Below are 13022 nucleotides of genomic sequence, written 5' to 3' on the forward strand. Positions count from 1 at the left end.
CTATTGCCTTAGAGTCAGTCCAGTCTAACTCATTTTCAATTGAATTCCCTTATAGCTGGTTCTCCATGTCCTAGACGGGATTAACAATTAAATTTAACGCAAGTTTTGAAGATGTCTATAAAAACTTTACCAGAACAAACAAGTGTAGTACAATCGTTTATAAGAAAAAAAAAATTTTTTTTGGATTTCTCGTAGTTAAACTAAATAATTAATTAATACAATCAAATTAAAAAATCTTAATAGTGAAAAGCAAAAATAAAATCATGCAAGAAAGAATGTGTGTATGTTGTTTTAAAAAGTGTTTGAATTTGTTCAAGATATTTGTGCATTCGTAAATAATTAGTGACTGTAGATGTAAATTCGTAAATGTAGATTCGTAAATGTAGAGATCAGCTTTTTAATCTGTGAAATAACAAAATAATCCAACTTCCGGGGTAATGAAGCTCTCTCGTCACATGGGTGAAGTATCAGTAATAAAGTGCTCTGTCATCAGTACTTACCGGGCTTGGTGGTCCGTATTAGGCAAGTATCGCAGTGAAACCACTCAGGAAATTTCCAGACAAAATCTCCTTAGTTTGTCTTAGAGCAGCTTACGGATTTGGTTCACGACTCGGAGGAAGGAGGGAAACATTACACAACGTAGAAGTAAAAGGATGGGGGGGTGGAATAAGGAGGAAAATCTATGTCATTTTTCATTTCGGTGACGTGCGAAATAACAAATATAAACTGGGTTTAGCGGAAGAATGATGTTTTACAGTTCACAGCTTCAACAAAGTGATGAGTAAATCATCATCGCAAAGTGTTTAAGTAACCGTGTTTCTCTCCATGCATAATTTTATCTTCGTAATGACATTCTTGACAGTTCAACTCCTTTGACATTAATAAAACTGACTAGTTTTCATCGTCGTCCACCCTCCTTTACCATTCATTTCAACATAGTTATTTTGTAAATACTGGATACATTCCAAAACCTTTTTCTGTCTACAGGAAAGAATGTCTTTTAGGTTCAGTATGTGTTTTTTATTTATTTATTTTTGCCACTTTGATTATTGATATTTTCAGTTTTAAATGTGTAAAAGAAATTCTTTCACTCCAGACAGGGATTAAATTATAGAAATTATATTACGAGCAGTCCATTGCGCAATTAAAGTGTCGAAATGTTTAAATTTTAAACATTTAAATTTTAAAATCACGAACAACGTGATTGTATTAGAGTGATATTTGCATCGTGCATTTGTTAAATCATTTCTCGGCCTGTCTCATAATATACAATTCTTTCAAAAATACTGTGTGTGAATGCGAAGGTCATTGTCTTCGTTTTCATCGTGTGGAATAACGCATGCTATAGGAAGTGAAATGTTGTTTCCACCCTAATGCCTTATCTCCTAATATTTCCGTTGGCCACAATAGTACTCACTTCTAGTTCAACTAAGTAGCAGCCAGAGTGCAGTGATAAAAGTGCGAACCATGTGACTCAAATATTAATAATGATGATTGTACTGATTACTTTGTCTATGTCAACATCCATTTGATGCCGATTTATATATAAAAATAACGTATTTATAATTTAAGTCTTAAAAATTCGATTAAGAATATCTCAATATGTTAGACGAGTTAAAATTTAAGTCAGTTATATCCAGCAATGCATGTTAGGCCGCAGTGCTTTTCAAATTTATGGATGTCGAGGCCCCTTTTGAAAAAGTAAAATATTTCACGGTCCCCATCGAAAAAAAAATCGTAATATAGACGTATATTATTATAATATTTATTGTATTTATATTCAATACAATTTATATTCAAGATTTTGCATTTATAATATTTTTTGTGTTTCTTATCAATACCTTTGAAATGAAACTTATATGAATAAGCATATATTTACTAATATTCATTAATCGCCGAAATACGCAAGAAGCAAAATTTGTGAACCAGCGCCAATGTGTGATTTTTTCCATTAAAATATAAAAAAGAACAAAAAATAAATAATAAATAATAAAAATTAAATACGTTTCTTTTAAGATTAAGAAAAAAATCTACTTTAGTCTTAAAACATTTAAAATTTGTTTTCATTATTTCACGGTCCCCCTTCAACAAAACTTACGGCCCCCAAGGAAGCCGCGGCCCACAGTTTGGGGATAGGTTCGAACTCTAGCATACTTTCGGTAACTTGATCCAAACAGCTGCTATTCAAAACACCAGTGAAAAAGTTAAATGAAAATATTGACTTAACTTCGGTTCATATAAACTTATTTTAAACATATTCAATAAAAATGTTTTTATTTTTTTTTAAAGCCAACATACGGTTGTAATAAAATTTTAAATTTTCAGGCATATTCTACATTTCCAGCCTTTGTGTTTTCTGTCAAACGAAGATTCCCTACCTTAAACTGGCTTATGAAATTCTGATTGTGATCTAGTAAGAAGAGATGAACTAGTTTAGAGGTAATGCATGTTTACAAAATATTGATATGAATATTGGCTGTAATATTAATAAACTTGGAATGTTCAAAAACAAAGCTACAATTAATTGCTCAAGTTGCAACGCTAGGGTCACATCTAGAACAACATCTTGTCAAATGCAATATACGCAGTAACGTTTATCTTTGCAATTTAAATACCATCGCCTGAATTAATTTTATTTTTTAAACGAATATTAAGCAATGTAATAAAGGAACAAATATTCAGAACACAAGGATATGATCGCATTATATGATAAGTTGTGACTCTTGAAGACATGTTAAACAAGAAAAAGAGGAAGCTCACTTCCCTCCAACGCAATTCCAAGAAATACGCTTGTTCCATATTTGGCTGCTTTAACCTTTCCATTCTTATTTACGCTAGTGATATGAAGAGGACATATTTTACGGTGAGGGGGGGGGGTATCCGAATTCTTGTTGCTATCCGTAAATAAAAGGGCAAGAACAAGAAATAAATAAATAAAATAGAAATAAACTGTCAGTTCCCAGATTAAGCGGTATTAAAAAGGTGAATTGTTCAATCAAGGTACATTGATAAAGGTGCAAGTGATTGGCGGCATCTTTTAAAAGTCTTTTCAACATCCCGAAGGCATTTGTCACATCTGTTTGTTGATGAGAATAATTTTATCTGCAAAGTGGATGCCTGGAATAGTTCACTTTCGTTTCATTTCCTTTGTAGTACTGTTTTTTAAACTCTGAATTTATTTGTGGGACTATAATTAAACTGATGTCACAGGGGTCTCTACAGAAATAACTGATGAAAGGGAAATATTTGGCGAGAGTAAGGATGGGGAGAGATGCGGGAGATCATTATGCAAAACAAAAATAGTTTTATAAATGAATAATAGCATCATTTGGCATGTCCTTCACGATCCAGCACACAGTAAAATCCCAGTATACAACGATCTATAATGAACGCAGCATATTCGCCTTTCTTTTATCTTTAGAAACCCTCCCCCCTACGTACACACAACGAATAATCATAAGAATTCTGATTTTGTGAACGTGCAAGACATATCTGAAACAAAGTCGACTTTTCACGGTAGATGTGAATATTTTTTGTTAGTAAGATATAACTAGATAAATTGTGTGCTTGTGTTAAGAATTATTGTGTGTGTTTTTATGGGAGGCATATCATTATATATGACATCGGTACAAAGTCGCCAATCTTGGCAGGAAACATGTTTTTTTTTTTTTTAAGTTTGGCTTCTGAAGGAGCATATATTCATCACACCGAATGAACTTTGTGCCACAATGTGGTGACACCTTGTGACACAAAGTGGTGGAATGAGGGACTTTCTTAGTAGTCATTGCTTCTAAAAAAATTTTAAAAAAAACTTTGATTCTATCTATCTATCTATATATGATGATACAATAAAACCATCTCATGCCTTTGTTATCTTTCATTGGTTTTATCTGTAATTGTGGACAATGCTGCAGTAATGTCGGTTTGATTATATTCTGTCACATGTATATAAATTCTTTTAAACATTTTTTCTGCCGATAAAAAATACGTTATCATGTGTTGAACCTGGTTTCGCATAAATTTAAAACTCTATGGAAATTTCGTTGAACATTTTTAAGTTTTTGTGAACCTAACTTGAAAATGTTGTTACCCTTAGTTCCTTTTCATTATTCAATGATATAATTCTGCATTCCTCTTGTGCAACTTCAATATCGTGCATGCTTTTCGGACGTTAATTCGTTTGCTCGTACTGTTTAATTATGCTGTCAGAAATTTGAGTTAATGCTGTGTTGAAGATGGAACGATACGTTTTTTATGGGTTTATATTTATCTTTTGCCTTCTGCTAGTGAAAACTGTTATTTCACTAGGAATATTTAGATCTCGTGTTGATGGAAGACTCGCTGTAGCTTACTGGCGGTTAACTTTGATTAAAAGAAAAAAAAAAAAGTTGGTTTCCTTTTTATGCTTGCTCGTGTATCATCCATCTTAATTTCCTGCTGCTGATTCTACGTAGTGTTCTTTGTGTGTGTGTGTGTCTTTCGTTTCAAGTCCCCTCCCCCATCTTTTTTTTTTTTTTCATATGTTCACGTTTATCGTACACCCTCCAGTCGCTATTACGAGAGACAAGGCAATTTCCTAAAGTAGACATTAACATTTGTGCCATTAATAAAACGGAAAGTTCACAACTGCTATGACATAAATAGCATTTGTACTTAACGATGACAGTTGTAGATCCGAATGGAAGATACACGTTTAGGTCGAGTCAAAGGGAGAAGAAAAGGAAGAGGGCATATTAGCTACAAAAAAAAAAATTTAAAAATAATAATATGCAATGCTAAACTTTAAAGTATAACTCCAAACGAACGAAATGACACCGTTTTTGAAAACTGTTCTTGAATGTCATGTATTATTCTAATTTTAAGTTATTTAAACAATGCCCATATTTCGATTCATAATTCAAATAAAATTGGACTAAAGATCTCTCAATCTATGTCAGGTGCATATATAACAATAAAGAAGCAGGTTAATAATACACAATTGAGAAGCGACAAGAGTGGTCCATTTGTTTGACAGACGCCTCTCTCAGTCTGTCTGATGTCACAGCGCATCTACCACTGGCACCTGCACGCGGTTGTCACGGGCGTCACGAGAAAAACGCTTTAGTAGCAGCAAACAGTTGGATCGTTTGGCATAGACTGAGAAGGCTCTGTTCATTTAATAAATGATAGAAATAGCAGACACAAGAAAAAGGTAGTTGAACCGGTACTAGCTTAAAAAGAAAAAAAAAAGTAAATGATTCGTCATTAGTGCACTACTGGTAAACAATCTCGTCGTGTTTCGAATATTGGAAAGCCTTTAATTGCAGAGAATATTTCAGAAAATTTCTTTGGTTTTTGCCTTTGAAACATGTTTTATTTCATTGTTGGAAATGACTTGGTGGTTTTGTCCAGTGATGAAATCAGGTAATATTTTAGATACACGTTTGGTGAAATATGTATAGTTTAATACACCAACATAGAGGTGAGTTGTGCAGCTTACAGATGTTTAGGAGTCCGACAGTGCATTTACTAGTACTATGTTTATATTAATTGAATACAGTAAAGGCTCCGCACAGTTTGAATGCTGTCAGACCCTTAAATAAATAAATAAATAAATAGAGCAGATGGCTAATTACCTATAAATAAGTATTTATTATAACATTTTCGCGATCATTATGAACTCTCGTTAAAGTGGCTTCCACGATATTATAACATATATGAAGGCATACAAGAAATTAGCAAGCAGTAAACCCATTCCCTTGTTTAACTTTCGGATTCATGTGCCATCACCGACTTTCCCACGCCACACACACACAGTAGTATTAGGGGAAGCTGAGAAGATCTCCCTACCCTTCTTTTCCGTTGTCTTAAAAAGACTGTTCTTTACTTGTACGAAGACGGCTAATGACATGTGAGAAGTGGAGGAGCGGCAGGAGACAGAAGGGGAACACAGCCGAGTGCATGACGTCGCCAGTCGCGAACACATTTCAGAAGTAGAAGCATTCCAAATGGCACTTTCAGCGGGCTAACCAGCATCCTATCCGATTTTTGTGTGTGTGAAAGCTGGCGTTTGAAAGTGCGAGTGTGTAGTGCCGTCACTTTTGTCTTTTATTAGTCAACCTCACACGACGGCACGATATGTATGTTTTAATCGGTGTCATCGGCAACGAAGATGAGAAAAACCACCCGAGCTTGCCATCATTAAAGCAGTCTTGTTTCGCAAGCTACTCATTACGAAGAAACCTAACTTATAACCCATTTAAAATGGGATCATACATTAAGATTTTTTTTTCTCCAAAATTTTCCTACAGACGATACTAATGTGTCATAGGTTTTGTAGCTTCTCATGCTTTAGGGTAATTTTTAAATAAATCCGTGTTTTTATTATGTTGCAGTCTGTTACAAATATCTTGATTTTAAGTAGCCTTAGAAATAGGATCGCGGTTCCGAACTTATTTTATTTCAAAAAAAAAAAAAAAAAAAAGAATAATTATTTATCAGTCAGAGCAGTCCTCTGAAATCTCACATCGCACAGTGGCGTAACCTAAACAACCAGCCTTCTATAAAGATTTTTAAAAAAAATACTAATTACTACGATGGTTAATCAGCGTGCGTATTTTTTAACCAATTATTTTCACTGTCACTGCGTTGACTGGTTCAGCTGAACATCTCATATATAAATATAAAAATGAATATTTTTTTCTTGGGGAAGAGTAAATTTAGACCGTTTGACCCAATATATGGCATATCGTGATAGTTTTTAACCCTCCTTCCTACTGGTTTTCTGCTAATTTGGTTTATTTCTCTTGAAATGAACCCAAACTGCAAAACGTATCACTACGCAAATCTCCGTAGCGTAAACTACACTTTCTGACAACTTGGTCGTTCCTGGGGATCACTTTGAATTCATTTTCAAAAATTAAACTGCTATACCAAAAAAAAAAAAAAAGGTGGACGCTTTCTGGCATTTGAGTAATATAGCGAGACAAGGAATTAATTCTTCAGGAATCGTTCAACTTAAACTTGAAAAGTGTTTCGTTAATGTAGGCTGGACCGATGCCAAGTAGCTTTGCTAGCACTGAATGCAATAACAAACCTGACACGAATATCTCTCATCTCCAGACATAACTCTATACCTCTTTTACTTTGAGAAATTAATTACGCGTTAATGCATGCCATCTCTGAACTCAGAAACTAGATCACTGCTGGGCCCAGTGAATGCTCATAAATTTACGGAAACGACTGCAGACGACCATTAAAAGTCTTGTTTTGTAATAACATTTTGTATGATGACGTCATTCATTATCACAACAATTAAAACTCAATCCGTTTTTGGCGTGTTCATTTCTATATTATATTTTTCTATTCAAAGTAATGTTTTGGGAACAAAATGGACAATTTATTATTCATTTCAATTAATATAAGATTTATAATTATTTTTTAATTTAAACTCCAGATTTAATGAGACAGAATTTCTGCATATAAAACTATCCGAGTAACACATTGTCCTGTTTGCATCTTGTTCTATAACAAATAAGGAATTCAACTTAAAAAAAAAAAGTTAGATAACGTATGAGCTGATCTAAAACGGAAAAATTCTGCAAGTAAGCCTACCTGTGTATACAGTGTAAGTATTCGAAACATGAGATAGCTGTGATCTTAAAATGATTACCTTGAACTCTGCATGGAATTGAATTATAGTTGCCCTCTAGATAAATGATTACAAGACAGATATAGTCAGTTTAACTTGAGTAGATTAACTTAGTCCGCGTTCTAGAAACAAAATGCCAATCATGAAATCAGAACTAAGATTGTATAACACAAACAAATCTTCGAATCAACACCACACAGCTTCTTCGGGAGCAAAGGGCCGCCTATAAGCACTTGGAACCTGGGTCAGCAGCTATAGCATCCCAAGAGATGCCCCGCTAACTGAACATGAGTTATGCAACACATCGCTCTCTCTCTCTCTCTCTCTCTGGCAGACAATGGCGCTAACTCAGAAAAATCACATTCCGCTGTGCTATCTTACTTTAAATTGCATCTAGTTTATGTGTCTACAGAATTACTAATTCAGGAATTGTCCTCTTCGCACCTCATTTAATTCTCAGACACATCCAGGATTTTCATCACAAAATAGTTGAAATAAATTCCTCGAATAAATACATTATGGCCAACACTTCGCTGATGGTAGGCCTGTTAATCCCTCCCCAAAGTAATCCAGCTATACATCATTACTATCGGTTTTCTAGGTGGAAGTCAGTTAAAAAAAAAAAATCTTCCGATGTCCTTCGCCTTCTCGTTTTATTGCTGTTAACGCATGCGGAAGTTGCGTGCTTTTTTCCCTCGCTGTGTAGACTGCGATTTTTATTTCTTCAGGAGAACTAACCTCATGGGAGGTCGAATGATTGCAGATTTATGTGACAAGTCTCTCAATCTCTAGATGGTCTCTACGAGAGTTTATACTTCATGATGGAAATAGCAAAAATAGAAGTGTTTATATATATATATATATATATATATATATATATATACACCCACCTTTCCCTCTTAAAAATTAGCTGCCGGTGTAGAAGGAAGTGATCATCACGCTATCGCTATTATTCGAATCACAACTTAAAAGAATGTAGTTGAGAGGGGAAAAAAGAAAACTTTTAACAGTTTCAAGCTTTCCTACTTCTCCCATCTCCTTCATCCCTTTCCAACAAATAAATAAGCATACACTTCATAACATTTTTCTGTTAGTAATAATTTAGTTTCATTTACATTAGTTAAACCGATTTGTTATCATTGCAGAAATATGCGTAGGTTGAGTTCTGTAGAATTGTTACCAAAGCACCTAAGATCATCAAGCATCATCAGTGTGTTATGTTTTTCAGCTACACGCACTCTTAATACAGATAATATGTACATCATCATCTCATCACAACTTCCTTTTCGTTTTAGGCTCAATGGTCCTTCACACCAAACAAGTTGGTGTCTTACAAACTTGATATTGCTTATGACAGGACGATTAATTCTATCTGTATTCTGTGCCATGGTTATAAAATGTGTTCGTTCTCCTGGCCAGTTTCCCTGTTTTGCAGGAGGGACAACCAGGGCTTCGGGGAGGAAAATCCTTTCATTTCCATATGAGACTGGCTAACTCACCTTCAGTTGAAAAGTCCTCATAATGGCTCTTCGCGTCGTAGAAAAAATTCGATCCTACGTCTTTTCAACCACGGACACCGTCTATATAAGCTATGAGAGCTCTATAATAAGCATCGACTTTTTAAAAAAACTAGAATTCAGAGGCACGTGAATCCGAAACGTTCATTTGATATTTTATAAGTGAATTTTTATTAGTGGAATTCCTTTAATCTGATTACCCAGGAGTTTAAATAGGTTATAAATCTGGTCTAAAATTTAACAAACAATCTATAGAACAAGCAGTTGTTGACTTCGTTCTATTTATTATATTTACGTTTAATCATAAAGCTGTTCTTATCCAGCTTGCTGTTGTTCAGTGCTGTGAGTGTGACTCTTCTTATATGAGAAAATCTTTTAAAAACGTTTTTAAATAATTCATAACTTTTCTTAGTGATAACGAATTTCCGTTTGTCGAATAATGTTCATAATTTAAAATGTTCATTTCTCAGTTAAAGCTAATCGAATAATGTTCATCTGTCGAATAATTCTCAGTTAAAGCTACTTGGAAAACGTAGCTTTTGCTTAGGATGACATATACGTTAAAAAAAGAAAGAATTCGTTATTGGAATCTCTTCACATATTCAAGTTATTAATGCAAATTTCAATGTAGAGTTATTTTTTAATGAACAAACAGTCGCTTCCTTTAGCAATCACTAAATGTAACTAAACTTATGTTCCATAAGTTTAGTTACAATAGAGCATATAAATAGAGTCTAAATAGAGCATATAAAAACGCACATGAATATGCTACGAAATATTTTGATCTGTTTGTTTCAGTTCTCAACTGGAGTGTGCTTGATTGACTGAGATACACAGCAATAATATTCAAATATATAATTAGGACGTTATGTCAAATACTGGGGTGCATATGAGCGGACAGCGACAGTGAAACCAAGGTGACATATCTCCGCTGTTGTTCGTTCGCATGTGCGAGAGCACCCATTCTTTTATTGGCGAACAAGCTACCGTGTCAAGAAGAGCTCTTCGAACAAGTGTCTAAAGGTGCTAGTGGGCATTAATTCTCCAATACGTGATTCTCAAAACGCAGTGCTCGACGTCGGACCGATAGTTTCAATCTCGAAAAGTACTGGTGTCTACACTTTTTCCCCACACACAGCTTTCATACAGCATGAGCTTCTGTCGATGGCTGAAACTCATTCAGCCATCGACTGAATGAGTGTCGTGTCCTCAATCTTCCATTGTCGCTGCTGTTTGAATGAGTGTTGTTTAGTTCATACCAATATATGAGTTCGTTTCCTTAATAAATTAGGATTCGTTATTTTCAGCTGTCCATCGATTTCCAAAAAAAAAAAAAATTAATTAGAGTTCCCCTTACACCCGTTTGGAAAGAAAATGTATTAATAAATTTATTCATTAATTTATCGTTTAACACTTCTCGTAGTATTCTACGTGTTACGCACCAACATCGCACTTTGTTGGATCCTGACACAGGTAAATTTTGACTAGGATTCTGGGTTGATTCTTTTTTTTAGCCATAATAACTAAGCCGCTGACATGAGCGAAAATAGGTGTGTCTGTGTGTTACCGTAAAAATCACATAATTATAATTGCAAAAAAAGTTTCCATTCCTGGCATCTTTCTCGTCTGAGATAATCCAAGAATTAAAACATTCTGATCTGATATTGACAGGCTGCGCAAAAAATAATCCCTGAGTGGAGATTTATATCAAAAACATGAGTATCAAGGTCCACTTTGTCAGATTTTTATAGGGCGAAAGATTCCGTCAAAGGGGCGTGAGAAGTGTTTATAACTTGGAAATGTTAGGTCAAAAATGAACAAAGGGACAAGGCAGGGATGCATGCAGCTGGCTGCTCTTTTAGCGTTCATCCGAAGATGCTGCAAGGAAAGAGTGTAATTAATATTCGCATTTGAATGTGCGGAAGCAAAACTTGATTCTGATGTTTTAAAGAAAGGAATATTAGGCATTGCATTATTTTGTAATATTGGTAGTTTATTGAGACGGTATTTTGTAACTGTCTACATCACTGACACAAATTGTACACGAATGCGTCATGACATGCTATGAAAATTGGAAACTGGATTTTTGAATCGATTTATATTATTTATTTATAGATATCCTATTCGGCACTAAGTTACTCTTATGTTAAATTTCAAATAAGTCGATTAATTAATTTTAAAAGTGATTTATATTGTGTTACATTCTTTTTTAAAATCGTCAATAATAGTATTCATTAGGATTATAGTGACAGTCTTCCATCAAGAAATTTCAAAAATCAAAGTATCGCTTTATAATTAGTATGATCGCCAATGGTCTGTGCTTTAGGAGTTCAAAAATAAAATTTCATTTAACAGAAGTGAGTCATGCTTTTGAAGTTTTTTTATAGGTTAAAATTTCTGCTACGATAAAGTATCATTTTATCAACTTTTAAAGATGACACGCACACACACACACACACACACATCCTTAACGCTCCTCCTTCTCTCCCTCAGAATACAACTTTGTTGTATACCCGCATAATTCACGTTTTGTTTTACGGTATTTAGTTAATCCCGTAGTTAATTTTAATTCTCACTTACTTAAATTAAGTAGCTTATTTATCAGATTTATACTCTTTTCATATTTATTACTTACAGCGTTTTCTTAAGAACTTTATTATTCGCCCCTGTTGACTCTAGATTTATAATGAAATTTACTTCTTGAGTAAACTTGACGTTTAATTATCCAATAGATCCCTCAGTGTTACCCATTTTCTATTCCATTAAGCAATGTGTCCAATTTGCTATTTTTTTTTATATATTAACCCCACACACTAGAGGTTACGAGATCTATAACACGATCGTGTTGGACAAGTGGTCAAGGAGAAGAATGGGATTTCTTAATGTTTTCCTTGAAGAGTTGGGGATTGTATTCATTGGAAGAAAACGGAACTTCCAAAAGAGTTGAAATAGATGAAAGAAGGAAGAGGATAAGAAGTCGGTTCGATAAGTTTGGAGTTGTGCGGTGTATAACCAGCGTTGCTCACGTTCTTATATGACTAGAGGCAAGAAGAGGAATGGTGGAAGCCGGTTCAGTGGAACAGCGTCCATGGAAATACCAATGGAAAAGACATAAGAAACAGGGACATTCCTCGTTTGGATACAATCAAGCATTCTGAGGATCCATCTGCGATACTTTGTAATTATCATTTTCTCCTGAGGATTAATTTCCTTTTCCAATGTCATACTATCATCATTAATTCGCCTGGTGATCATATTTGTTGTTACTTCGGCCGTAGTTCCAAAACAACTATCATGAAATTACTCCAAAAAATTTACTACTCGTACTATCGGCTCTTTCGTGCTTTTATTCCATATTACCCGTGTTTAAATCCTTCATTAATATTATTACTTCGATTTTCTTTATCTTTTCAAGTAGCAGGTACATAATATTACCACTACTTTCTCCATTACATTACAGTAATACACTTCTACCCTCAGCTGTATAGAACATAATTATTATGCACCACACTGTCTCGAACAGGAATCTTTGATTCCTGTTCGAGAAAACTCTTCTCTTTTTCCTATTATATCTCTTCTGACGACACTATAACTATGTACCTCGTATCAAGAATATGTGCTCATTAAGCGACAGTTCAGAAATCCTGACAATATACAGCTTAATTTCCCTCGTTAATAATTCATAGCACATTCTTTGAGCTTCGTGCCTAAGAATACAGGAACGTGAGCCATTCCAATTATACTTCCATGTCGACATTCTCCTTTCATAAATTGTCGTAAATTTTCTTTAGTTTCGTTTCTGAATATTTTAAAATTAAATATATTCGGTTTTTATTTTTAGCTGGACACCACCGCCACTAAATCAATTTTTTTTT

The 13022-nt window shown here is 34.3% G+C and overlaps 1 protein-coding gene across 1 annotated transcript in view; it reads right to left on the minus strand.

Annotated features, from left to right (window-relative positions):
- The window catches only part of LOC150095879 (protein NDNF-like), a 52102-nt gene that overhangs the window by 20227 nt on the left and 18853 nt on the right, over positions 1–13022 (minus strand). The gene's annotated exons all lie outside the window — the stretch shown is intronic.

Source organism: Typopeltis vanoorti, chromosome 19, assembly GCF_054136105.1.
Source record: "Typopeltis vanoorti isolate ZY-2024b chromosome 19, IOZ_Tvanoo_1.0, whole genome shotgun sequence".
Taxonomy (NCBI): Eukaryota; Metazoa; Arthropoda; class Arachnida; order Uropygi; family Thelyphonidae; genus Typopeltis; species Typopeltis vanoorti.